Source organism: Monopterus albus, unplaced genomic scaffold (genome assembly GCF_001952655.1).
Source record: "Monopterus albus unplaced genomic scaffold, M_albus_1.0 scaffold126.1, whole genome shotgun sequence".
Lineage (NCBI taxonomy): Eukaryota > Metazoa > Chordata > Actinopteri > Synbranchiformes > Synbranchidae > Monopterus > Monopterus albus.
In genome coordinates, this window is record NW_018128006.1 from 1,898,052 (window position 1) to 1,904,051 (window position 6,000).

A 6,000-nucleotide genomic window follows, 5' to 3' on the forward strand; every position below is an offset into this window, starting at 1 on the left:
GTACATCTGAATGTGCATTAAAATTGTTCCACTTATAAGCATTGTGGGAACAACCATCTGTGCAGGAAGTAAGCTGTGATACAACTTTTACAGATTTTAAAAAAGTTTTAATGAAGTATTTCTGAAAGGGCTTATTTACAAATTATTTTGAAAAGTGTTTTTACTTAGTGAAAGTCTATGTGGAGCCTTTTTTATAATGAGCCTTATTCTGCTGGTTTTCACATTTGTCTCTCACTTTAGAACTTCCTGCAGCTTCAGCTTAGTGGGAACGCTGCTGTCCATTACACACACGCACACACAGGGCGGTGGCGACTCTAAACAGTGATCGAGCCTCGTCTTTTCAGCACAGGAAAACTCACACTGCAGTTCCAAATATCTTTTCATAAAGCTACAGGCAGCAAATCCAGGGGCTGAGTAAAAGCCCATTAAGCAGAGTGTATTACAAAAAGGTACAATGAGGACCCACTGCAATTTTGATCATTACTGTTGAAAGCACTGCAGAGGTGTAACCCACTCTCTGTAACTTCCCTGTCAAATGCATCAGCATGTCACAGTTTAACGGTGTCAAAATTCTGCTAAGCCTTTATAGGGACATCCTGAAGGCACTTACTTTTGCATATGTTGAAGAAAAAATGTTACCTCATCTTGATGCCACAGTTTTAATCGGTCAAAACTACAATAGATGACTTGCTGTATAGAATCTGAAATGTGTCTCTGCATTTCTTTTTGGTGTATTCTTCATCACTTTGCCAGTTTTCATTAAAAAAAACCTAGACTCAAATAAGCAAGAGAGACACAGTATAAGGCTTTAAAAACATTAGGATGCCAACATAAAGCTGAAAACAGTTAAAGAATCATCACATTTCTACCATTGCACATACACATCCTTGTCTAGGTTCAGCTGTCCTGCTTTGCTGACATCACATGGGAAAGAGAGGAAAATCAGGATTTCACTGCCTCATCCTAAATATATTCTTGGTGCGTTGCACACTGTAAAATGTCTAATCAGAACCTGCATGGACTTACATCAACCCTAAATAGCCACAGCAGATATTTTCTCAAAATTTAATCGGACATCAAATGTAAGCAGGTTCTGTAGGTGTTAATTAGAGAGGAGCTACAAAAACTCAGTAATGTAGGTGATGTAAATTACACCACAGGCAGTCATCAGGATTGCATGCATTGTATGATGAAAAGATAGCTGACAGTAAAATAAATAAATAAGCAAACAATAACCTGATCTTTTTAACAGAAGAGCAGCAGGGTCATCTCATCTGCTTGTCTGATGAAGATAAACATTTCATTGTCCTCCGGTGTGACAGGACTTTTATATTCTATCTCAGAATTCAAGGCCGCGAACTTGCTCATGCCCTTTCCCAGCAGCCTGCTCTGATTCAGTTCCAGTAAATCTTTCACAGGTTCAAGGATTCACAGACATTTTGAAGATTTGTGACTCTGCCTGGAGGCGACATAATCAGTTAAATGCTATGTGGTGCCTGCACATCTCTAAATTGGAGAGTTTTAGATATCGATCAAATTGTTTTCCAGGGATGGCAGCCAGCAGTCAGGACAATACAGACATGAGGGACATGTGGGGAGTGGGACACGCAGAGGGTGGATGGGGGTGACATTAGACGCTGTCGCCCACATGAAACAGATTTACGACAGTGCTAGAACTGGAAAATTTCATCCGTTTGACAGCTGGCAGGGCACTCGATCACCCCGCCCCAGTCATCCAGTGAAACCAAAAAGAGATCAGTATTTATCAAATAATGATAATTTAATATATCAAACTCTTCATTTTCAGATATATGAAACTTTGTCTGAAGCCTCAAGTCAGTGTGTGTGTGTATGTGTGTGTGGTGTGTGTGGTGTGTGCACCATGGTGACACAGCAGTCATTATGCAATTGTCTTTTGACTCTGTCAGTCACTGTCAGAGCACAGCACAATACAGCACAATGGAAGAGGGTTTCTCACACTGAATACAGCGTGCGCCTGTGTGTTCCTGGTGCATGATGAGTGGGAGCTACAGATTTATTTCTGACAAGTCAGTCCTTTTGCAAGACAGAAAGACACTCACAGGCACACACACATACTGTACACGTACTGCATGCATCCCTTGGATGTTTGTCAGGGTTATCTTTTAAGTGCTATTACAGAGAGGGACCTTAGTGTCAGTTATAGTGACTCAGTCTCACTAACACACTGGCAGCAAAAACATCTAAAGAACATGAGGCACCAAGAAAGAAAGAAATTTACCCACACACACACACACACACACACACACACACACACACACACGCTGTGCTTCCATCATTTCAGGGGACATTACAGCTCTTTTCCTGAAGACTTGTCCTAACCTTTACCTCACCTGACACTAACCTTAAACCAAATCACGTAATGATTTACAGTTTGGGGACTCGATTCTTGTCCTCGTAAGGACGTCGAGTCCCCACAATGTGTGTGAACAGATTTACGTCTCCACAACATAAGTAACACTAGGCCACACACACACACACACACATGCATATCATCTGTCTGACTAAACCAACAGTCTCAGTGGGCACCTATGCCAGTCTCTTTTGATGTTTAATTAAAACTGGATCAGGGGTGGTGTTTGTGGCGCTCTGTTTTTGAAAAATATGCAAATGTCAATAAAAATGCATTAAAGAAACATAGCAGCAGTCGCTGACGGCAGCGATGCACAAGGGAAGGAAGGAGGAAGAAAGAGAAGGAAAGTAAAATAAAATAAAAGAGGGAGGGGAGAGGACTAATACACTATTTGCCAAAAATAATGAAACAAAAGCAAAACACATAAGTGCTCGCGCTGCCATTTCCACTGCTCAATTCAAGCACAGCACAAATGGCCACATAATGAAAGCTGGTGCCTCCTGATGCTGACAACCGGTGATAACTTTAGTCTTCAGCTCCATAAACACGCCTGGAGGACGGACAGAGCTCTCTCATTTTATCAACCTCTGTCACAGCAACAATGGAAAAGTGAACAGCAACTCTGGCCAAAATTATAAAATTGTGGATTTGTTGACTGAGGTAATGTGTCACCAATCTGCATGAGCATTTTATTCAGGCTCTATCATGCATGCTAATTTATCAGGCTACGGTGGGAGAGCAAAAGAGCAAAAATGCATCCCATTCAGGAGGAGATTAACCTAAGACAAAGCATTCAATCAACTCAGTCATTTGACCAAATTAACTGTATATGTCAGGCACTGCAATAATCATGTAGAAATAAAAAATACACATTTTCACTAATGGGGACAAAATGTCAGACGTATTAAGCTCAGATCCGTCATGAATGAGGGACTTTAGGAGACTGGTGGATGGGGAAAGACAGTTTACTGTCTTTTTGAATAAATATACTGAGTTTAAAGGGGCATCCATTCAGTGTGTATTTGTGTGATTGCATAAGTATCACAAGTACTGTAGTTTTAACTGAGAAAATATGACATAAAATTTGGGTGAATCAACCCTTTACCACTGGGGGAAAATCGGGATACAACAATGCCAATGAGAAGTACAGAACGGACATTTAATAATAATCACCTTTATTGGCCAAGTATGTCACACACAAGGAATTTGTTTCCGGTCCAGCTTAGCTTGGGGGTTTTAGGTTGATAACATTTTTCATTCTTCTTTTATTAGAAACAAACAGCTTACAATAGCTTCTTTTGGCAAGTTTCTTACTTTCACCAGGCAGAAAGTTAATATTCTGTGAAGTTTAAGGAACTTAAACAGTTGGTAGAGGTTAGGGACTGACTGTGGTGACTGTTAAAAAACCCCAAAAAGGTTTAATTGCTGGGCTGTCACAGGACAAACCCCTGTCTTGCACATGAGGATTGGATGAGTGACACATCCATCCACCGCCCTGACCTCCATCCCCTCACTTTCAACCGTGCAACAAAATAGACACATCACTCCCTGCTTTGGCACTGAATGACATCACTCGATGTAAATTGTATGCCAACATAACTCCTGGAGTGTAGACAGTGCTGACTGTCGCTTTAGCTTTTTAAAAGGGCAAATATAAGTTTCCCAACTGAACTATAGTCTGCTGTCTGTGTAGTTAATATGCTCTCCCCTAGTCTGTGTCTCTACTAAACCAAAAGCAGGTGGAGCCTGACTCAGTTACTGTATGTAAATTTTTAGGCACTGGGATTTTCCATCTAAACTAGGATTAGAGCATACCAACCTAATGATACTGAAGTTCATTAAAACCAAAACCTGGATTAATATTAGTTTGGCATGTCAGAGATGGAGAGCACTAAAAAGATCCAAAGGACTAAAATTGAATGCAGATGTGGCGTTCTTCCTGCTAAAGATGGCTAACGTATATACAGTATGTCATAATCATTAGCGAGCTTTTCAATTTTGTATCTTTGTATTGAGTTATTCTGGTTCTGGTCATTTGGAGTCATTCCAACTGACTACAGTGTTTGTGTTTTGTTGTCCCGTTATCAGAAACCAGCACATTTTCCTGGATTAGCAAATGAAGTAATTTTGCTCAGTTTGCAAATTTTTGCAAAGATTTGGTCCAGGCCACACAGCCGTCCATGTAGCATTTTAGTGAGACGTTGTTAAAATTTACACTATCAACACAACTAGAACAGTGGGGAGTTTGTTCCACTGTCACAGTGTAACATGAAATTTCTCATTTCACATACAACCCATGGTCACGTGTCAATTGTGTAACATTGAATGTGATGCGATAGTGGCCAGAACATTAGCACTGTATCAATATTACTGGGAAAAACACATTCCTTTGTATAATTCGCTTGTGTTACTGCGTTAGGTAGGAAAAAGGACCTGTGTCACTTCAATGCCATCAAAACCCATGGGCCCTATGGGCTATATATTCTGTAAGTGTTGATATTACTGCTGAGCTACCTGACTGCTGAGTCTGTCTCCTGCTGTCGTGACCATACATGATGTAGTTTCACAGACAGGGCAGGAGGGGTGAAGAAAAGTGGAGGGAGAAGTTAGTTAGATGGACTTTAAGAAGACTGGACATTTGTGATTCAAAATGGATTTGACAAAATGTATTTGCACTCCAGTCCTAATACAGCTGTTATACTGGTAAATAGTAAGATACCAAGCTTTCTGCATTCACTGGGCTGATGCAAGCTCTGGTGAGACAGCCCTGATGATGGAGAGATGGATGGTCTGGGAAACGGGGAGTTTGTGTGCATTACTGCATGCAGAAGGACGGAGTCAGAGGTTAGCAGTGGTTAGGCAGTTAGAAACAGGAGAAGCTTTGTTTTAGAAAACAAAAGACAGAGAGCAGGGAGAAAGAAACACTTCTCCAACCTCAAGGATCACATCTTTGCAGAAGTGTAAACAGAAAGAAAAAGACATTAATTACACAAAGAGACACAAAGAGACAGACAGAGAAGAAAAAGACAGCAGTACAAGAACCCTCCTGTTAGGTCCACGCGGAGCAGAAGCCACTTGACGAGGTCGCCCACTGGGTGACCCAACTTTCCACCTGCAGCCAGACAGCCAGGAAGACGGCCACATGGACAAAGATAAACAGACAGACTGACTGACGCACTGAAACAAGAAAGAATAGCTTTTTTTATACAAGAAAAAAGCAACACACAACACAAACAAACAAAGACAGAGGAGAGAAAAATAACAAAAGCCACTGAAGTGGAAGACTAGTGAAGGAGTAGAAGACTCAGCGGATGAATGGAACATGAAGGTGGGGTTTTGATTTGGGTGTGTGTGTGTATGAGATGCTGGAGTGAAGTGTGACAGGAATGAAAGGATGGATGGGAGGTGAACGAGTGGAGAAGTGAAGGCACGGCTTTCATAAAGAAGTCGTGTTCTGCCTTTTTACCACGAGCCCCCCTCAGAAAGCATCACCAAACTATTTCAGACACTTTTCAGTTAAGTTTAAAGCACAGACATACATAGAGCTGGCCTAGAAAGGAAAGGAAGGAAAACACACTGAGAAACACAGACGAAGAGAGAGATTGAGG

General features: G+C 41.2%; 1 protein-coding gene across 1 annotated transcript in view; it reads right to left on the bottom strand.

The window, feature by feature from the left end:
- agrn (agrin) overlaps positions 1–6,000 on the bottom strand; it is a 235,319-nt gene that overhangs the window by 72,351 nt on the left and 156,968 nt on the right. The gene's annotated exons all lie outside the window — the stretch shown is intronic.